We start from the raw sequence: 23,104 nt of genomic DNA on the forward strand, positions 1-23,104 counted from the left end.
ATGTCTTCCGCCCCAGAGTCGACCAGAATCCACTTCCACTTCCACTTTTTTTTGGCGGGTGGCACCAACGTTAGGTGCATTTCCGCCCCTGCTGTGCTGGAGTGTGGGTCAGAGTATCTACACTTATGTATCTACACCTCAAATTCTATTGATCAGCTTTGTTTCCCTTAAGAATCTTACTAAGTCATTGCATTCCGTGGTTTTCAATATATTTTTTAAACTTCTTCTCTGTTCCTGATCAAATGCAGCTTAAAAACCTCCCTCTTTGCCTCAAACCTGCTGCATTGTAAAAGGACATGTTCCACTGACTCACTTTCAGCTCCACATCCACACAATCCTGAAGGATGTTTCCCCACTAACATTAACGTTTTATTTAACCTTCCTCCAAGATATTACCGTTTGCCATCCTGGTTTAATCCTTTCCACGTTTCCCTACTTCTGACAAATTATCCGAACTATGAATTTTGGCCAATGCTCGGACCATAAGCTTCGCCTTCTCCACATTAGACACAGCAGTTACTTCCCCTTGTTTAAGAATTGCATATGTCCTCTCTCTTCTAATCCCTCTCATCTTTCTAATCATTCCCCACACATTTCCCAGAGGAGTTGTCCTGCCTGTTGTGTCGCAATATCCTCTCCAACTTCCCTTTCTTGCCTGTTTAATTACTTTCCTTACTTGTGCCTGAGCTCTTTTATATTCTAGTAGCTTCTGGAAATTGTGTGTTTTCTCCAACTCTCTGCGACTTCTATTTCTCACCTTTACTGCCTCAGTACACTCCTCTGTCCACCAGGGGCAGCCTCAGTACACTCCTCTGTCCACCAGGGGCAGCCTCAGTACACTCCTCTGTCCACCAGGGGCAGGCTCAGTACACTCCTCTGTCCACCAGGGGCAGCCTCAGTACACTCCTCTGTCCACCAGGGGCAGCCTCAGTACACTCCTCTGTCCACCAGGGGCAGCCTCAGTACACTCCTCTGTCCACCAGGGGCAGCCTCAGTACACTCCTCTGTCCACCAGGGGCAGGCTCAGTACACTCCTCTGTCCACCAGGGGCAGGCTCAGTACACTCCTCTGTCCACCAGGGGCAGGCTCAGTACACTCCTCTGTCCACCAGGGGCAGGCTCAGTACACTCCTCTGTCCACCAGGGGCAGCCTCAGTACACTCCTACTGCTGCTCCTCCTGATGCTCCTCCTCCTGCTCCTCCTGCTGCTCCTGATGCTGCTCCTCCTACTGCTGCTCCTGATGCTGCTCCTCCTCCTGCTGCTCCTCCTGCTGCTCCTTCTCCTCCTGCTGCTCCTCCTCCTGCTGCTCCTCCTGCTGCTCCTCCTGATGCTGCTCCTCCTCCTCCTGCTGCTCCTCCTGCTGCTCCTTCTCCTCCTGCTGCTCCTCCTCCTGCTGCTCCTCCTGCTGCTCCTCCTGATGCTGCTCCTCCTCCTCCTGCTGCTGCTCCTCCTGCTGCTCCTTCTACTGTAATATCTCTGGAACTTGAATGTAAGATGTCTCTGTATTTTAAGGTTCACGTAACACGTTTTCTGCCTGTTTCCATGGTGATTTCGTGTGGACAGAGCCGAGCTTGAGTGTATTTTTCTAACTAACTGCTGACTTTTGAGCTATTTCCAGGTCATTCTACGAAAACAACACCTTTTGTCGGACTTTAATGGAGGCAAAACTTATAATAGTTTGTCAAAATGTATGTTTTGACTCAGTCTTGGAGTCGAGCGCAGGAGTCGAGCGCAGGAGAGTCGAGCGCCGGGGTGTTGAGCGCCGGGGTGTTGAGCGCCGGGGTGTCGAGCGCAGGGGAGTCGAGCGCAGGGGAGGAGTCGAGCGCAGGGGAGGAGTCGAGCGCAGGGGAGGAGTCGAGCGCAGGAGAGTCGAGCGGAGGGGAGTCGAGCGCAGGAGTCGAGCGCAGGAGTCGAGCGCAGGGGTGTCGAGCGCAGGGGAGTCGAGCGCAGGAGAGTCGAGCGCAGGAGTCGAGCGCAGGAGTCGAGCGCCAGAGTCGAGCGCAGGAGTCGAGGTGACGTTGGTCTCTCCGCTACGTAATGTAAAAAATAGGAGGAAATCATCAGAGCTGAGAGAAGCTGGGAGTGAGGGCTCTACTGCTGTGACAGTTTGTTACCATGGCTACAGCGCTGAAAATAAATTTAGTGTTACTTTTGTTGACTTGTATTAGATTTTAATAGTATCTGGTATAACTGTAGATTTAGCGTGTTTGAGACAGACAGAACTGACGCTTAAGTGTGCACACTCCCCCACCCAGTTACGGCTCTCCCCGGGGCCGCGCAGGGACAGAGCAGCTCTGTCACAGACTTCCGCAGGAGTTTGGCGATAAATTTCTTCACGCGCTCTTGTCTTTTGACTTAATCCGCTTTTTACATTTAATTCAATGCTATTTTGCTTTGTCGGCGGTACTTTATTTAAAAAATTGATAAGTATTTATTTTATTTATATTGTATAAATCAATAATCTAAGTGCGGCGGATCCGTAAACCAAGTAATAAAATATCTGAGGCCTTTTAGGACAGTAGCAGCTTTTCCAGTCTTTTAGGGACGTGAGAGCGACCAAATGATCCTTCTAACTCTTTTTTTATGTGAATGCAATTCTTCGTAGTACCAGGGGGAGGCGCGTTTTGGACTAATAACCTTCTGTTCTAAGGGAGCTGCAACATCAAGAGCAGACTTCAGAGAGTTCATGGTCAGGTCGACCATGTCCACAAAATGAAATAACTAATTCGTCCTCCTAGATCTGAGAGGACCGGGCTGAGGGAACTGACCACCGCACGAATTACACCGACTGAAGTGTCTCGGCGAGTGGCTTTAGGCTTTGTTTATGCAGGAGCTCGTTAGCTTAGCATTTAGCAGCTAAATTAGCCGCTAAGTCCAAGCCCGGTTTTGGAACTCGAGTGAAACTGGAAGTCGAGTCTCTCAGAAAGTTTGATTTGATCTGACAAACCCATGCAACAAGTCTCTAGTGGAAGGACACGTTTCAATAACTGACTCTGTTTGACATGAAGCGCTTATTTACTAAACTTGACTATTGTTTTAATCTGATGTAACTCAATTAAAAGGTTATTTTCAAGATGTTGTAACAAATTATGGGCCTAAAAGGTTTGAATTATTAAGAGGTAAATGTTGATGATTTATGGATGCACTGAACACATTTAATATGACATGATTTGTTGAGACTCTTATCCAGACATAAAGTTCTGACACGTTCAGGATGTTATTGTGAACGCTGTGCTTTGCCAAATGACCTGAACAGGAATTGAACCAACAACTTTTCCCGTTTGTCCAGCAGCTCGTCCTCAAAAGCCTCTGTTGATCCAGTTGTTGTGAACTGATGTGAACATTCTGAGTGTTAGAGCAATAATGGAATTAATTAAGAAAAGTAATTTTTTGTTTAAGTATAAATAAGTATCAAATTAATGTAATTACAATCTGAATCTTTAGTATAAATTCCTAATTTTCTAATTATTAACAAAGTCTAATCCTTAAGTTAAATGTATAATTTATGTCATGCTTCAGTCTGGAGCGGGAGAGGGCGGGGCCAGAGAAGTAGGCCAAACTTAATTGGTAAAAGGGGAACAGGTGAGACGGGTCGAGATGGAAGTCAGAGGGCGACCGACACGGTCTTTGACCGCGCACATCGGCACATCGCAGAACATCGCAGCATCTTTTTGAAATAAGAAATAAACGCACCACGGACTATGTGAGTTTTTGTTCGTGAGGATTTTGTGTGAGTCAAGAAACGGACACCCAAAGGAGGCTACTAAGCAGTTTTTGAGCGAAGATTGACTAGAAGCCAAAACACTGAGCTCAAATGTGGAAAAAACACTATTACTATCAAATGTACATGTCATTTTTATTTGAAAGTAAATCCAAAATACATTGAGTATTCCATATCCCCCTAACCCTAACCAGCTGTAACCAAGTACCAAGTTTTTACATTAATATTTGTAACAGAAAAATACATTGTGCAATAGTGCAATTCACAATTTCATTCAAAACAAAATTAAACAAATAAGTTTCCATCAGTGATTTCATTGATTCAAATTACAGATTAATTTCCAGAGAGTGGCAGAGATATTAATGTAGCATTAGCCAGTAAAACTTAAGCGTTGTATTACATTTGTGAATTTGAGGAACACGTTCAAAGACTTTTTCTCATAGGTTAAAACACAACACAAAATAAACAGCAAACACAGGATATTAAAACACAAATAAAACATTCAATACATAATTCCTATTAACAATATGAGATAAAATATTAATAGTTACCATATACATTTATCAAGATTTGTGCTGTTTTCTTTTACATTTCTTAAAGGTGTCTGTGGTGGGCTTGTTTTTAAAAAGAAAGATCCAGTTTTTGACGGTTTATTTAAGTGCAAAAACAAATAAGAAGCACAAACGAAAAACCGGGGTGGACGGTGGCAAAGGCGGTTAGCGCTGTTGCCTCCCAAGAAGAAGGAGATCATGAGTTCGATTCCCGAACCAGACCAACATCACATGATCTCTCTGGGTGGAGTCTGCATGTCCTCCCCGTGTTACCGTGGGTTCTCTCCGGGTTCTTCGGCTCCTCCCACCGTCCAAAGACATGCATGTGTTAGGTGACTCTAAAGTGGCCCTAGAGTGAATGTAATTTCTGTAATGTCTGTGTCTCTGTGTTGGCCACTGTCCAGGGTGTACCCCCTAAGGCCCAAAGTCACTGGGATAGGCTCCAGTCACACGCGACCCCGAAAGGGAACAAGCGGTAGAAAATGGATGGATGGAAACAAAAATCCCCGTGCTATTGGGCACCAAAGTGTTCAAACTAAAGCAATAGGATAAAGTATATTTACACTGGTCGTCCAGGCTTTAAAGTTCTCGCTTTCAGAGAGCTGGTGCTGCCAAAACCGCCCTGCTCAAATACCCCTATGCCCCTCCCACGAACATACATGAGCCAATCAAAATACTACACACAATTTCCCCCAAATGAATACATAAAAATATACCCCAAATAACACAAAATATTACCCCACCATTCCTTCGCCGAATGGGCGGTCCCACTACAAATAACAAAATACCAAAAAATAATCCCCTATGATCACCTGATCATTGTTACCGCGCGCAACGGGACCATAAAATGCCAATCAGTGTGCGGTACGGGGGTGGCTGCCCACAAGTCCGAAGGTTCACTGGTCCGGATATTCACGGTCCGAAATTTCCCCGAAATTTTAAGGTTCACTAGTCCGAAGGTGTGTGTCGGCGCAGCAGGCTCTCCTCTTCTCCCTTTGCCCCACACACTGGCTTTTAAGACTTTTCTAGTGTTGATGCACTTTTTATGATTAAACTCATGTATTTTCCATAACCGACTTGTTTCTGTGCACAGCCTGAGCTCCTTATTGTATTATTAATGAATGAATTAACTCAAATAGCCCAGCAGTTTCGGCCGCGCGCCGTGGCTCTGAAGACACTCCCGTCTTGGCCAGCTGAATTACCTTTTTGACAACCAATCCTACTGTGATCAGATCACGCACATGATGATCAAATGAAGGCATAAAGCGGAGGATTCGAGATGTTCCCTTGTTATTTTTATATACACAGTACAACTTGCTGTGTATAGTTGTGAGCAGCTGGTACATTAAACGTGACGAGCCCCAGTGCGTGTCTTCGTGCGCATTTTACAGACTGACTACATCCCGATGCCGTCTGCACCTTCACTTTAGCCTGAGGAACCTTCGGACCAGCGAACCTTCGGACTTGTGAACCTTCGGACTAGTGAACCTTTAAAACCTTCGGACTAGTGAACCTTTAAAACCTTCGGACTAGTGAACCTTTAAAACCTTCGGACTAGTGAACCTTTAAAACCTTCGGACTAGCGAACCTTCGGACTCGGGGGGGGGGGGGGGGGGGGGGTAAACCGGTACGGGAGCGTGTGCGGAAGTGAACAGAGTGAGGAGCCGGGCTCTCGGCAGGACCCAGTGTGCAGCCGGGATCCTACCAAAATAGATGAAAACTGTTATGAAATGGGGAGAGTGAAAGGTAAGGTAAATGCGCTTGTGACACACGCGTATCTCGGCCGGTTTAAGCGGTTTACGCGTTCTGTGTGCGGGTGTGTGCGGGGTTGTGCGTGCCGTCAGCTGACTTAGGCAGCTCCGTCACAGTGTCCCTCCTGAAAGCCACTTTTATTTATTTAATTTTTTGTAATGATTAACACATGAATATATTGTTCTTGATCTGGTTTAAAGGAATAATAGAGGATTTTTTGCCAATTTGAGAACTCAAGCGACTGTTAGTCCCTTTCTGAAAAGTGTGCACGCGCACACTCACCCTGTGCAGAGGAACACAACAGTCCCGCTGCTACACGTGTGTTTGTTTATTAGCACAAACATCATCTCTCGTCTCCACAGATTTCTGTCTCTTCTGAGCTCGAACTCAGTCTTTCTCAGTGTCATTTTGTCCTGTCACTGAAGGAACTCACTAAACACACACCGGCACATCAACCACGCATGTGCAGCCAGGGAAACGTGCTGCTATGGTAACGAGGCTGCAGGTGTGCAGTAGCACGCAGGGAATGATTGACATGTGGGAGAACTACTCGGCTGTCGACGCCACCAAGAAATGAGACGCAGATTTGGCGCCAAAAAATCCTCAATTATTCCTTTAAGTTTTAGTGGGACTGAATAAAAAAAGTGAATCACAAATTTAAAAAATAATAATAATAATACAAAAATTGCGGCAGATTAAATGTTCACGCTGATGTTTCACTCTCAAACAAGCTAATGCTAAAACTGGAAAACCCCCAAAAATATTATGAATCTAAATGCTTGTCTCTTCAGATGTGATAAAATGTAAATATATGATTATATTTCTGTGTTAAATGTTATCTGCATCATTAGCCCAAGAGGAGGAAACGCCATGTATTTCTAATGACATGTGTGAAGATATTGCCATATTGTCCCCAGGAACGAGAATAGGTAAACATCCCCCAAAGCTCTTATCTTTAAAGACAATACCAGAGACAGTTGTAAAAGTAAATTGCTTGATGTGGAGCTGACCAATGAGAAAAGTGACCCGCCTATTATGTGTGAAATTCTAATAAAAGACTTGTAAGAGGGACGAACACTAAGAGTGAATTTGGAAAGTGGTTCAGGTTGCTTACAACAGCTTGACTTGGCTAAGCCTTCCTCTTCCTTGCAAGCCATGCAAAGACTGACGTTTCTGTGTCGTTTAATATTCTAAGTTGAATTATGTTCTCTGACTGTTAAAGAATAGCATTGATTCATGTGTAATTTCTTGACATCAGATCATTCAAAGCGTCTCACGTGTCACTCTTGTTTAGGATTCAGTGGTTGTTCCACTTCTGAAAAACAAAACATAACTTTATTAAAATCAGAGGAATATTTTCTTCATCGTTTACCGGACTAAACAGTTCAAACAGACTTTAAAACACATGACTGCAATAACATGTCAAACTATTTCTGATTTTCAACAATAAAACACACAACATTCTCTTTCTAGACACGTTCAGTCACAATTCTTCAACCTTTATTTGACTCATAATGTTAAAATAGTCTCAATGTACAACTAGAATATTGCACAACTACTTTACAATAATGATCCTCTTCAGTGTTGGAGAGTGAACAGTGTAAACCCATGAACTCACTCACATCAAAAGGACCTGTTTTGTCATATTCATGTTTTAAAAGCTAGAATTGGGTTCAGTAAAAAAGTGTAACAAGTTTATGGTTACAAGTTAATTAAAAGTGTGATGGCCTCTGTGTGTACATTTATACAGGTTTCTCCTTTTGCATTTCAAAGGTTAAGATTAAACTCTAAAACCCTGATCTAATCACAGCATCAGCTCCTGTCACTCAAAGCAGATCAAAGTGAAGTTATATTTTCTCACCTTGAACAGTGGGTCTTTCTGCTTCATCTGGAGCTGAAATGAAGATGAACATTTCACAGTTACATTGATCCATTGAGTCATAAATACAGATGAGGCACATTAATATAACAACTGTTGTGAAGTACAAATGATCTCTTAATCAAAGCATCTGTTATTTTCATGAAGTGTCTTGAAGTTGATTTTATCGCAGGAGTTACATTCTAAAAATAAACCGCACTAAGCAAAATCCACAAAGTAGTCAGCATTATTTATTTTTTTTTACAATTATAAGTGTTTTAAGGTTGCAAAACCCCCCACTACACACTTTATACACTTTTCTCAGACAGGCGTTAACATTCCCTCACATGCGTCGTGAGGATGCTTTGGGGAACGCACTAGTGAGCTACTTAGCACAAACAATCGCTTTTCCTCCATGTAAAGCGCTCTTCGCCTGCTTACAACGATAATGTACACAGGTGAAGGGCGAAGAGCGGTGCAGAACGCTTAGTCGACATCGTGGGTGAGCGAAAACTTAGACATACAGCATTTCAGTCAAACTGCAAGCCATGAATCTGGCAAGCTGAACGCATTCTGTAGCTACTGTACAAGAGACACGGTGTGGAGGGGATTGATTGACAATAGTCTACAGTCTCTTAGCCAATCAGGACGCAGAAAATAATGTGCTGGAAAAAATAAAGCGCAATGAAAAAAGTCTGTGAAACTGGGAGGCAGCGGAATGTGAAGCGCGTTATAGCGAGGGACCACTGAGCAGTAAAAGACGTTAAAATGTGTTACTTACGAGGTGGGACAGACTTGGCTGAAAAAGAAGACAGTAAAATGTTAAGTTTTATTCTTTATTTTAAAAACATTTTTATATAAATTACATTTCATCTTACCTTTGCGCCATTTGTACACAGCAAATCCGACAACGACCAAAAGAGCTACACCAACAAGTGTCACTACACCTGCGAAGAGGCCTGTGAGCTTCTTGGCTGTTAAAATAAAGAACAAGATCAAACTATAAAACTACTGAAATGCAGACTTAAATATCTAGACACAACACATTTATTTGTTATGATTTGATGGGAAAAGATTGTTAAAGTTAAAGTTGTCAAAAGAATAAAACATTTGCGACCGTGTCTGTCTGCGGTCGTACCCGTGGAAATAACCCGTCTTTACAAACCAAAGTGGCAGAATTGGACGACCTGGAGAACCGAGAGCACAGATGTGATATGCAGACTGCATTCCAGAGACACTGAAGGTAAAGATGTGGTCAAGTTAATGCAGACCTAGATCCTCAATCTCAAACTTCCAACAAAAGCTGGAATGACCATGTACATCGCTCTCTGGAGCCAAACCAGCTCCGAACCAGCGTCCAAGACCCTTTATCACTGAAGTTCAACAACTTCAGTGATAAATAGCGCGTCATGGCTGCATCCAGACGTCTCACCGTGGGACAATTTGGATCATCCAAACCCCAGGTCTCTTTCTTTACCAACTACTACAGCACAAGTGGTCAAGAAACATAAAGCTTTTGATCCGGTGAAGCTCGGCCTGAGAGAGAAGAACGTGGAATACACTGAGGGTCAATGTGAATGGAAAAATAAAAAGATTCACTACAGCAGAAGAGGAGTTGGCATTTGCCACCTAAAGACTGGATTTGACATTTTTTAGGTATGACATTTTAGGTAAGCGCTCTGTTTATTTGTATTATTATTGTACATGTACACATATTGTTAAACATTTCATTCATTCTAACTCTTTTTGATTCTTGCCCTTTCTTTCATAAACGAGCACGCCAACAGTTACTACAGGTGGGGGTGGAGCCTCCGTTTTGGGAATTTGGCACCGCTCAGGCCGGATCGTGAGAGACGAGCGGCGGCCGCCTAAACTCCCCGTGAGACTAAAGTCAGTGGAACCGGACTGTGAGGACCACCGGGGCGAAACCCGCGTAGCGAACCTTGCTGCCAATTCGGATACAGGCGTTTATTTAGCGGCGGAGAACGCGCTCGCACGGGCAGGTGGAAGCGCGCACCTGAGAGTGCAGCACGCCTGGATCATATTAACAAGACATTTGACAAGACTTTTTCCATGTGAATTACCCGGCTTGATGGAATATGTTTTCATATTTGGATTTAATGACTCATCTCCGGGAACGCCGTGAAGGTTTGGGACCCTCAAAACTGTAGACTTAAGTTATCAGTTGTGTTACATGTGACTTTGATTTATGTTTGGTTAAAGTAAAAGGCACGAGGCCACAACGCAAGATTTTGGACGTGAACATTTTATGTTATAAGTTATACATTTCCTAACATTATGGTCAGCGTAAACAGGCACAAAAGCATTGGGCATCACTATTTCACCCTAAACAGATAATGGTGACTGGGGCTCTGAGGAGCAGATTGTTACAACTTTACTGGAGACGTGTGAGTATCTGACCAATGTGGGCCAGTGTGTTCCAACATTGGTTTGAGAATGTCCAAGTAAAAAAGGAGAGCCTTTTTTACCCAGAGGATGATCATCCCTCCTCCCTCTGATCTCTTATTGGATCGGTCTGTGGGCTCTGGCATGAGCTCTTTTTCTACATTTTGTTTGTTCTATTGTGTTCAGTTGTTGTAGTTCATATGTTTGTGTGTTGTATGTTGATCAGAGTTTTGAACACAAAGATAAAGATGGCAGATTTGTTCTGGTCAAAGGAACTATTAATGGACCACAATATGTAAAAATTATAATAAAAAAGAAAGGCAGAAAAAAATGTATGATTTGCAGAACAAACTGAAGCTGCTGAAAACAAAGATCCTCAAACGCTACAGGAGATTAAAAAGACACAGATGTGATTAATGCCCTGACCTCACTGTGAGTGACATTAAAGTGCTCACCGTTGGTCCTGATCTTGTCCGGGTGCAGCGTGTTGGAGATGTCTTCCACTCCAGACATCTGAAATATGCACTCGTAGCGGCCCCAGTCCTCAGGTGGGACAGAGGACACGTCCAGGTCCACACTCATCTGGAAAGTCCCGTCGTGGTTGGGCAGTATCTCCCCGGGGTCCACGCCCTCGTGCAGCTCGTCTCCGTCTTTGGTCCAGAACAGCATAGCTCTGTCGGGGTAGAAGCCTGTGGCGTGGCAGGTGACGGGGGCCGAGGGAGACTTCTGCAGGAAGGACACCAGGGGGAGCTCTGGAGCAGGCACAAGACACAGGCTCAATCACAGAGTTCACCTGGTTTTTAATGCTCAAGTTCAAAGTATTATCATCAGTCTTCAAAAGCTCAGTGCAGGTGAAATGAAGAAGCGTCACAAAACATATAATCTGCTGTAAAATGTGAAATATATCTGAGGATAAAATCAAAAAAACTTGTGGGGTCAAAATTAAAACCCGAAAATAAGGATTTTGTACCTTTTCCAAAACGAATTATGGTTTTCATTTGCCAAAACCACCATGATTTTTCATATTTTGTGATATTCTGAGGTTAATCCCAGTTTCTCCATTAAAATCACATTATGTTCCACTTCACATTTGCCTCTGTTCCTGAGTTTAGTCTGTTTTTGTTCACAAACTTTTATATTCTTCTTTTCTACTTCCATTGAGCAATCGTTCCTTTTTTATCAGGTAAATTGATTTTAAAGTTTATTTTTCAGTAATAATAAACTGAAAAGAGTTGGTAACATTCATAAAAAACATCTCAGTTTTTGACTTAAAATGTCTTTGTAAAAATCTTGGTAGAGATTTAGGTCAAGCACAAAAAATAAATCATAAACTGTAAAAGTAAATATGACACTTTTTATCTTTAAAACACTTTCAATAAATATTATCAGATCTATTTTCTGATTTTATATCACTCACTTCTAAACTGCAGCTCAATCATTAAACAATAAAATCTAGAATTTAGAAAATATTGATGTTGACTGTGTAATTAAATACATATGATTATTTATACTGAGCGCCACCTAGTGAGACTAAACAGCCACTGCACAAGAGGCTTTATCAGCAGAAGACACTGGAGTTCAGGACCACAGAGCGCCGTGCATCTGCATCTTAAAGACACAAACCACTCGATCAAAGACAGTGAGGAGGAGATTCTGAGCAGGACAAAAGATGAAGAGAAAGAGTTAAAGAGGAAAACTGTGTTCAAAAAGAAAGACCATCATTAAATCATCATCAAAAAACAAGGGGTTAAGATTGAGTTAAGATGTTCATAATGGCATTTTGAATCCCTGGAGAGGTCGACGCCCAGAGCATTCAGATGCTAATCAGTTACACAGTGAGGAGAGAGTGAGCCAGGGACAATGGGAGGCTAATGGCCCATTAAAGGACAGATAGTAGAGGCTAGTTTCTGGTGAAACCAATAACACCATTTATCAGGAGGTCCCGCCCAGTGGGCAGGGCCTACTCAGAGTAGGATAAATATCTGAGTTCTCGGTCTTGATTTGCAGATTGAGAATGACTCTCATCCAAGAGTCCAGATGAAACTGAATCTTTTTTCTACAATGGAACACTCCTGGACGAATGAGGGGTTACACATATTTATACTGACGTTTAAAAAATATGATTAAAGTCAATTTAGTGAATGCAATTATTTTCAATGACAGTTTTAATTATGAAAAACATATAGATTGTTCTATTGAACCTGTCAAAGCAGTTGTTTTGTTTAAGTTGATGTTTGTAACATGTCACCTTTCCTCTGGAGAACGCTCTGGCCATTTCGCACATGTTTCTTCAAATACTGGACACACTGGTGGGTGATGTAGTGTTTCACTCGAGCAGCTTCTCCAAACGTCTCCCACTTGTGTTTAGTGTCGACGGCTTCTGGTCTCGGAGCCACAAAAGTCTCAGTCTTCAGGTCAAAGGTGATAAAGTCGTCTCCATCAAAACCAAACTGATAATATCCATTTATCTCATTAGTCTCATCGTTCCATTCACAGCCGGACATCTTCTGGTGAATGTGAGAGCCTGAAACAAAAGAGAGGGTTTAAGATGATTTTAACATTTTCTGTTGTTGGACATAAAACTATAATAAGGTGTTGTTTAATAATGTCTTCAGAGTTGAAAGAGAAATAAAACTGACAGAAAAGAGTGATCATATACTACTGTACTAATAAAACAAATATTAATAAAATATGTTCAATAAAACAGGAAACTTCCCAAGATGAGGAGTAAAAAGTGAAATCAGACAAACCTTCAGTCTGGTTGAGGCGGCGTTTTGCTATTTCAGTGTTGCCTTTGAACAAATGATAATTATTTAAACCGATCTGAGTGTCTGTTTGTCCCAGTACTGAGGGTCGTCCTCTGTGATCTTCTTCATCCACTCCTGTTTAGGCTCTGCTCTCAGTGTGTCACTGTCATAATGATCGATCTGGAGCCCATCCACATAACCAACAGAAATGTATTCTGGGAAGTTTGGGAAACCAGTCGAAGAAGTTTGAAAATACATCAGAGAGTGAGTCACTGCGAAAGAAAAACATTGTCATTTTAGTTGAAAATACAGAATTAAACTAATCTTACACATCACAAATGAACATAATAGATCATAATAATAACAAATATAGGTTTTATAATGTTCTGCTTTAAATGAATCAAACGCTGCTTTTGCTCATTAACTTTAATGTGTTTTAAATTAAATGATATTTATTAATATATTCAATTATGATCAAGTAAATACTATCAATCATTTCAAAGCAACTTAAAAACATTTAAAGTTATAAGTTGTTTTAAATCATATAGAGTTTGCCCTTGAGCTTTTCTGTTTTGAATTTAAAATCCAAAACATATTTTTACTGATTAGAGTGAATCACACATGGATTTTATGTTTTTGTTGTCATTAAAATAAAACAAACAGAACAAGGCTAAACATATGACATTTAAATCAGTCAGAATCAGACTGAGCCTCTGCATCAGGCGTCGTCACCAACAGAGGAAATACATGGAGAATATGTTTATTATAGACTGACAGTCCATATTATTATTTTTTATTTAATTTTACACTAAATTAAATATGATCAGCCTCAAATCCTCTATCACGGGCAACACTGAGCAATTACTATGGATTTTAGCTTAATTTCTGTCAAACTAAAGCATTGTTGAGGAAATTGGATTTACTGTTAAAATAAAGATATAAGTTTATTGTGATCAAATTAAACATTCAAGTACAAATCTGAGGAAGATTATTACATTTGTTTGTCCACATTACATCATCAGTCCCCAAACTTATTTAAAACGTGGATCTCAAAACAATTCTTAATTCATTATTAATTAATAATTCTTCTTAGTAGTTTGGATATAGCTAGTTGTCTAATGTAGTTTTAAACCAATCAGATATCAACGTCATATCAACGTCATCTGTTGTTAGGTAAAGCGAAACAAAAAAACAAGAAGGGCGAAAACGAAAGTACCAATAGAAAGTGCGTGTTTATTCTGAATCAACCTTTACTTTTATATTTGGGCATTTCAAGGACAAAATATTGTAATCTAAAAATAGTGTCAGTAAAATAAACAATCAAACCAAACATTGAAACACGTCGATCAGTAAAATAAGAATAAAGACAAACGCATGAGGCCCGTGTATTATAAACAACACAAAAACACAAGATAAATGAGTTTCCTCACCTGATTCTGCGCCGTGTATAATCCAGACTGCTACAAGAAAAGGGACCAAATCCATTCTTCTACAATGTTCGTAGAACCTTTATACGAACATTGTAGAAGTTTTCAGAGGTCTTTGTTTCCGCAAAGACGGAGGCAGAATAATGTCACCTCGCCCCGTCACCGCAAAAACAGTTCTGACCAATCAGCGCACGAGCTGGGCGGTGCTCTAGCATGTAGCCGAAGCTAACGGCTTAAAATGCGTTTTAAAGACAAACGAAGAATTTTACACTTATACAAATTAAATGAACCAAAAAAAAGGTAAGGTTTTTCTCAATATCCTCCATGTGTGAAAGCTGTAAGTCCCTGTGAGTCGAACACGAGCACTTTGTTTTTACATTGCGCTCTATGGGACAGTGCTTTCTGGGATTTGTCGCTGCAGTTCTAACAGACCAGCCGCTAGAGGCCGCTACAGACATGTTTATGCCATGCAGCCTCTTCCGTGTTTTCAAGGAGAAGTCAACCCAAACTCCACCCACCGCCTGCTCAGCCAATCAGCGTCAGATCACCTGGAGCGTTCTGGCTGAGCTAACTTTAAATCAACATCCTGGTCAAAACCCCCGGAGTGACAGATGCAGCCGCTGCCATGACAACTGTCTGAACTACAAAAGAGTTTAGAATCGTCATATGTTTTTGCTGCTAAATTTGTTTTAGACTTAAACTACAACGTTTTGTGAGCGCGTTGTGTTTGTTGCTAAAAAAACACTTTGGATATAGTTATTGTGAATATTGACCAATACTACTTCATAATATAGTTTATTAATGTTCATGATTTTGGTGAAACGTGTCGCTAAATTCTCGTAGTAATGAGTTTGTAATAATCTGTGCTTTTGGAAAGTTGTTCACTGTTGAATAAGACACGTTTAGACACGTTTAATGATAAATATGAAATATTACATTTATATTTGTTAAAGTTTTGATAAATTTTGCCACATAACGATTTGCACGTGCGATGGACATAATCACGTACCAGGTAAATATCTAATTAGTTATAATTTTGTGACAAGAAAATTGCTTATGAATTAAATACTTAAAATCCTGTGAATAATAAGACTCAAAGTGGTGGTGGAAAGAGTAAAAGTACGGAGTATTTGTACTGAAGTAAAAACACTGTTACATGGTTAAAAGTGTACTCAGTCACAAGTACAAGTTCTGCTGCCAAAATTGTACTTAAGTAAAAGTAAAAAGTACAACTGTTATAATTTTAAATCAGTCTTTTATACAAAACCAGATGAAATAAACAGTAAAATGACAAAGGTGAGTTTTTATATGAAGCATTATGATGATGGTCTTGTAAAAGTCTCTAAATGCACTTCTCTGTTTGTGTTTCTCTCAGATCATGTGCAGAGCCTGTTTACAGCCGAGCTTCTGTTCCTGGAGCTGGACCACTGCTCCTCCTGCTGCTCCTCCTGCTGCTCCTCCTGCTGCTCCTCCTGCTGCTCCTCCTGCTGCTCCTCCTGCTGCTCCTCCTGCTGCTCCTCCTGCTGCTCCTCCTGCTGCTCCTCCTGCTGCTCCTCCTGCTGCTGCTTCTGGTCGTCCTCTCTTCATTGTTTTTCTATTTGACTTATACAGGTTGTTTAATCATTGTTAATTGTTTTATGTTGAACAGACTCACCAAAACAAGATCATATGTTTGTGAATCCAGTTCATTGACAATGGAAATTAACCTTTTCTGATTCTAACCTCTAAATGATTAAAAATGACAATAAGTTTGGAGGATGCGGGCATCGATCCCGCTACCTCTCACATGCTATGCTAAGCGAGCGCTCTACCATAAGGAACAAAAAACAAATGTGTATTGATCTTTGTATTTTAGAGTTTTTATTATTTGTAGGTGGCTTGTTGTGATCACACATTTATATGGAAATAAAATAAAATTATGAAAAGCTTTTGTCCAAATACTAAGTCTTTATGCAAGAAATCATGAGTCAAACCTGTAATAATCTCGTGTGTTTGCCGCCCTCTGGTGGCGAAAAAGTGACACGACAAGACAAACTTCAAAGCTTTTTTACATTAGTATTATTTCTTTAAAGTTGTCCTCGTGGTGACAACATGGAGGCGACACGCGTCGAATCGTGAAAAGCTCGTGTGAAATGTCGTGTTTTCTTCATGGGTTCTTCTTGGATTCCTGTGAAACTCTGGTAAATATAAACCGGCTCTTGTAAAAGCGACTAATGAACACTTAGTTTATCACGCAAGTTTAAAAACATCGGTATTCACACGTGTTAGCATTAGCAGCGTTAGCATCATGCGTTTATTGTAATAAAATGTTGCGTTATTGCAAACTTTTGACGTGTTTCATGTGCCACAAAGATTCGGTAAAAAATATATAAACATCAGAGCGTACTGATCATTATACGTACGTTCGTGTCATTTTAGGTGATTTGTTGTGATTACAGTAGTTTTCGTTCCGTTCTGGCCCGTCTGACAGCGCTAAGCTGGTTCGTACTCGCTTTGTTGTTGTTGTTGTTGTTGTTGTTGTTTTATGGCGGTTGGCATCCAAGTGTTGCATTACCGCCAGACTTTACTCCTCAGACTTTGTCGTAGTCCTCAGACTCTGTTGTTGTTGTTGTTGTTGTTGTTGTTTTATGGCGGTTGGCATCCAATTGTTGCATTACCGCCAGACTTTATTCCTCAGACTCTGTCGTAGTCCGTAAAAGTACTCCTTCCATTGCTTTGGTGTTACAAAGCCCATGAGGTCATGATATGTCTTTGTGACCGGCTTTATTCCAGGGAGACTCTTCTTCATCTTCCTCTCCTTCTTTGACGTTCGGTGCTTCCACCGTACAGCTTTATTCTTCAGGCTTCATTCTATAGGCTTTAATATGTCCACTGATGTCGCCGCTTGGTAGCCGTGCATCTACGAGACTGGGCGAGGACAGGAGACCACCCCCACCCCCATCTCGTCACTCTGATCACTCTGACTCCCCACAAGCAGACCCCCATCACTCCGACTCCCATTTAGCGCCTTTAGCCTGTTTTCTATATCTGCCCAATCAAGCTCCTTTGTTCCAAGGAATCTCCCTGCAGCTTTAGCAATGATCCTGATCCTTTCAGTTCTGCTTTGAGTCTGAGCAGCACAGTTTACAACATCCACCATAAAGAGTACAAAATCCTCTCTATCCACAACCAGGGTATTCTCATTAATTCTGGAACCTGCACACTTGGGACCTCCACTCTTGAAACCTTCACACTTCTTGGGAGCCACGCTGGCCTTTCTCATTTCGCCCTGGCTGGGAGCAGCGCTGGCTCCTCTCTCTGTATTTACTCTAAACTCGTTACTTGAAACTTTCTTGACTGCATCTGCATAGGATATACCTTGAGAGACCTTTATTTTCTGCACCTCAGCAGCTCTTTTGCTAAACCTGCATCCCCCGTAGGCAGAGCTATGTTCTTCCCCACAGTTACAGCACTTCAGTTTTGCACCCACGTCACACTTCCCATACTCGTGATCTCCTGCACATTTACCACATCTTTGCCTCCCTCTACAGACCGCTGCAATATGCCCAAAGCGCTGGCACTTAAAGCAACGCAGGGGCGGCGAACATATGGCCTAACGTCATGGCACATGAACCCAATGAACACCTTACTAGGCAGGCACCTCCCTTCAAGTGTTACCATTACCGACAAGCTGTCACATCTTACCCCAAACCGGGTCACCTTCAAACGCCTAGCGTCCACCACCGTAACTCCCGTCAAATTCTCCTTAACTTCATCCACAGACGTCGCCGTAGGGACACCTACGATAACTCCTCTGACCGTGTTTCTTTCAGCATTAGACACAAGAATGTCCTTTCCACCCAGACGTTTAGTTCCAATCGCCTTCCGTTGCTGAGCCGCATCCTTGCACACGACCAGCAGCGAGCCATCTCTAAGGACACTCGCACTCTTGATCACTCCCACAGCTACAGTTAGGCTCTTTGACAATGCCACTGAATTCCACTCCTTAAAGGATGCACTATCCTGTGCAAGCTTTATGATCACTTTACAGTCTCTGCTCTCACCCCGGACATCAATAGCTTCAGCCTCATCCTGCTGCTCATTCCCAGAACCCTCGGACGAGCTAAGGGACTTTTTACGTTTCCGGGCACGTGCAGGCAGAAAAGGCTGCTCCTCCACGCCGTCTAGAACGTCTTCCATCCCCGATCCACTGATTTTAGCGCTAGCGGCTGTTTTGAGCCATTTACCCCAATGTAGGCCCAACGACAGCCAATCAGAATCCAGAACCGGCTCTTGTACAAGCGACTAATGATCACTTAGTTTATCACGCAGCTTTAAAAACATCGGTGTTAGCATTAGCAGCGTTAGCATCACGCGTTTATTGTAATAAAATGTTGCGTTATTGCAAACTTTTGATGTGTTTCATGTGCTAGAAGCAATTCACAGTTGTTCAATATGAAAAGGGTGTTTATTGTAGCACGTTTTACCACGTTTTCATACAAAACTGTCTATAATTTCTGCAACGCAAAACGAAACTGAAACTAAGACAAAAAATATTTTTAAATCTGTAAATGATTAAAATTGACAATAAGTTTGGAAGATGCGGGCATCGATCCCGCTACCTCTCGCATGCTAAGCGAGCGCTCTACCATCTGAGCTAATCCCCCACTGAGCATGCGCAGTGACGTCATACAAATTGAAATATACACATAACTCTTCTACTAAGCTTTGTATTTTAGGGTTCATTAAACAACTAAACGTTGCGTTTTTGCCTGTTTCCATGGTGATTTGGACAGAGCCAAGCGAAAGGTATTTCTGGGCTTTCTAAGAAATTAAAAACTAAATTCCCAATGTACTAAACAATATCTAGATTAAGGTTTAGTTTCATTCTTGATGGGGCTGTTAAGCATCTCCTTTACCACATGAACACAGCAGAAACTATATGAGATCATATGCTAATAATTATTTTTAAGTCTTCACAAAACTTGATTTGAGCTTCACAGTAAACACAATTTCTGGTCAAGTATGTAATATATCTGTAGATGAAATGAAAAACTATTGTGGGCGGAACATTTCTGGAAGTATTTGCCCATTAAAACATAAAAATCATAATCATATCATACATATATTTTCCCTCTTCTATTAAATGAAGCTAATCCCCCTTCGTATCCACAAAGATTCGGTAAAAATTAAATAAACATCAGAACGAACGTAGGTGATTTGTTGTGATTACAGTAGTTTTTGTTCCGTTCTGGCCCGTTTCCATGGTGATGTCGTATGTGACAGCGCTAAGCTAGTTCGTGCTAGCGGCTGTTTTGAGCTATTTACTCCAATGTAGGCCCAACGTCAGTTTCTCTTGTCGTGTCACTTTTTCGCCACCAGAGGGCGGCAAACACACGCGATTATTACAGGTTTGACTCATGATTTCTTGCATAAAGACTTAGTATTTGGACGAAAACTATTCATAATTATATTTTAATACCATATAAATGTGTAATGAATTGCCTTTTGTTTTTTTTATGGCTCTTACTTGTCGATGAATTCTACATAATGATAAAAGTGTCTCTTTTTGGCTCTGAAGCTGAAATGACTGTATTACTGTATTTGAGAAGAATCGTTTTCTTTTGGACTGGACTGATATTATAATTAATAATTATAGTTAATTATCCTGATTTGAAAATGTACTGATTTGACAGACGTTTGGACCAGATGGAACTCCTTTTTTGTTTCTTTAGATGTTCAACTTGTGTTTTCAATCGTTTGTTTTCTGTTATTTGTGTTTTATGCATTTCATTTTTCAAAAGATAAAAAAATAAAAATTGAAAGTAAACATATGGCCAACTATCCATTTTACGTACGTTCGTGTCATTTTAGGTGATTTGTTGTGATTACAGTAGTTTTCGTTCCGTTCTGGCCCGTCTGACAGCGCTAAGCTGGTTCGTACTCGCTTTGTTTTTAGCGCTAACGGCTGTTTTGAGCTATTTACCCCAATGATGGCCCAACGTCAGCCAATCAGAATCCAGAACGCTCAAGGACGTTCCATTACAGACGCGGAAATAAAAAGCATATCCGGTCAAAGCGGTTATGATGGGGGATTAGCTCAGATGGTAGAGCGCTCGCTTAGCATGCGAGAGGTAGCGGGATCGATGCCCGCATCCTCCAAACTTATTGTCATTTTTAATAATTTGGATATTAACAATTATTTTCGTGTAGGTTTCGTTTTTGCATTCGCGTTGCAGAATTAATGAGATGCTTTGCCTAAAAATGTGGTAAAACGTGCTACAATAAGAACCCTTTTCATATTTAACAACTGTGAATTGCTTCTAGGACATGAAACACATCAAAGGTTTGCAATAACGCAACATTTTATTACAATAAACGCGTGATGCTAACGTTGCTAATGCTAACACGCGCGAATACCGATGTTTTTAAAGTTGCGTGATAAATTAAGTGTTCATTTAACTTTACCAGAGTTTCAGAGGAATCCAAGAAGAAACCATGAAGAAAACACGACATTTCACACGAGCTTTTCGACGCGTTTCGCCTCCATGTTGTCACCACGAGGACAACTTTAAAGAAATAATACTAATGTAAAAAAGCTTTGAAGTTTGTCTTGTCGTGTCACTTTTTCGCCACCAGAGGGCGGGAAACACTCGAGATTATTACAGGTTTGACTCATGATTTCTTGCGTAAAGACTTTACGCAAGACTTTATTTGGACAAAAGCTTTTCATAATTTTATTTTATTTCTATATTAATGTGTGATCACAACAAGCCACCTACAAATAATAAAAACGATCGATAAGCGTTTTTTTTCTTTTTCTTGACTGTTTAAGCATGCGCAGTGGGGGATTAGCTCAGATGGTAGAGCGCTCGCTTAGCATGCGAGAGGTAGCGGGATCGATGCCCGCATCCTCCAAACTTATTGTCAATTTTAATCATTTACAGATTAATATTAACTTTTGTATGAGTTTCAGTTTCGTTTTGCGTTGCAGAAATAATAGACAGTTTTGTATGAAAATGTGGTAAAACGTGCTACAATAAAAAGCCTTTTCATATTTATCAACTGTGAATTGCTTCTAGGACATGAAACACATCAAAAGTTTGCAATAACGCAACATTTTATTACAATAAACGCGTGATGCTAACGTTGCTAATGCTAACACGCGCGAATACCGATGTTTTTAAAGTTGCGTGATAAACTAAGTGTTCATTAGTCGCTTTTACAAGAGCTGGTTTAACTTTACCAGAGTTTCACAGGAATCCAAGAAGAAACCATGAAGAAAACACGACATTTCACACGAGCTTTTCACGATTCGACGTCTTTCGCCTCCATCACCACGAGGACAACTTTAAAGAAATAATACTAATGTAAAATATAGCCGCAAGCGGCAATGATCGGCCCTCGCCACGCCGCCGCCGCCACGCCGCCGCCACGCCGCCGCCACGCCGCCGCCACGCCGCCGCCACGCCGCCGCCACGCCGCAAGAGGAGGGGGCGCTAACGCGCCCCAATTGTCCTTTTATTACATCTACTGCTGAATCTGTGACGCTGTCACATCTTCTCCCCTTTGTTTTACCATCAAAAAGCAATTTTATTTAGAATTCTTGGCAAAATGTGCGGCTTTGCCGCACAGACACCGTGACTCTTTGAATAAAAATGTGGATAACTTTTGATGGTCCACCCCTGAAGATGAGTCTCACCAAATTTCAGGTTAATATGTCTAACGCCCTAAGAGGAGTTTGTGAAAGTCTAAAGTGTAAACATGTTCTGGCGATTTCCCCATTGGAATAACATGGAAGGTTTCGGTCATCGTTACGGCAACGCCATAACAATTATGACATGGGTCATTGACTTTTTTGATGGGGATGCCAAAATTGAGTTGTGTGTCAAATTTCATATAATTTCGCAAAACTAAACATTTAACCTCCATATAAAATCTGTAGGGGGCGCTGTGGCAAGTAGGTTTAGGGCAAAGAGTTTAACAACTGATTCTAATTTGACGCAATTCGGACTTTATCTGCGCAAACGGCAGAAATGTTAAATTTGGGAGATTTCTGAAATTCTTGCTACAGTTTGCTGCTTCGCCGCACAGAGACCGTGACAGGTATCAATGTAATTTGGATAACTTTTGATGTCCCACTCCTCAGTAGCATTTTCACCAAATTTCAGCTTTTTAGGGCCAACGCCCTGGGAGGAGTTCGTAAAAGTACGACGTTTGGAAAAACTCCGAAGTCATGTTTAGCCATTTTTGAAGCAATATGGCCGACATTTGGTTGGGCGGACGGCGTTGCCGTAATAATATTTTTTACTTCTCTTGTCACCATCTACCTCTGCGCCAAATTTCATGATTCTACGATCAGATTTTTTTTGGGTCATTTCCCATCTCTCAATGCATTTTTGGTACATTTGGGGGCGCTGACGCGCCAATTTTTTTTATTTTAGAAAAGGGAAATAGCCAGAATGTAGAGAGGCACGATTTTTAGAGGTGTGCAAATTTTTGTGACTTTTCGTCAATGTTCACTGGGTGAAAAATAGGGGGGTTGGTCCCGAGAAGAAGAAGAAGAAAGAAAGAAAGAAAGAAAGAATAATATTCCGATGCGAAAACAATGTTTCCCATTTTCCAAATATCATAAACTATACATTTTCGGAAAGCGCTCGCGC

The 23,104-nt window shown here is 41.4% G+C and overlaps 3 non-coding genes and 1 pseudogene across 3 annotated transcripts; 2 read left to right on the top strand and 2 right to left on the bottom strand.

The window, feature by feature from the left end:
- Positions 1-3,855: 3,855 nt before the first annotated feature.
- On the bottom strand, positions 3,856-14,589 carry LOC140371028 (class I histocompatibility antigen, F10 alpha chain-like; annotated as a pseudogene).
- A 4,446-nt stretch (positions 14,590-19,035) lies between these two features.
- Positions 19,036-19,108, bottom strand: trnaa-agc (transfer RNA alanine (anticodon AGC)). Its single transcript has one exon. It is a non-coding gene; the product is annotated as a tRNA-Ala (tRNA).
- Positions 19,109-20,530: 1,422 nt separating this feature from the next.
- On the top strand, positions 20,531-20,603 carry trnaa-agc (transfer RNA alanine (anticodon AGC)). The gene has a single exon. It is a non-coding gene; the product is annotated as a tRNA-Ala (tRNA).
- Positions 20,604-21,286: 683 nt separating this feature from the next.
- Positions 21,287-21,359, top strand: trnaa-agc (transfer RNA alanine (anticodon AGC)). Its single transcript has one exon. It is a non-coding gene; the product is annotated as a tRNA-Ala (tRNA).
- Positions 21,360-23,104: the final 1,745 nt, after the last annotated feature.

This window comes from Eucyclogobius newberryi, unplaced genomic scaffold (assembly GCF_026437365.1).
Source record: "Eucyclogobius newberryi isolate DKJ021-1_F unplaced genomic scaffold, fEucNew1.0.hap1 SCAF_21, whole genome shotgun sequence".
NCBI classification, from domain to species: domain Eukaryota; kingdom Metazoa; phylum Chordata; class Actinopteri; order Gobiiformes; family Gobiidae; genus Eucyclogobius; species Eucyclogobius newberryi.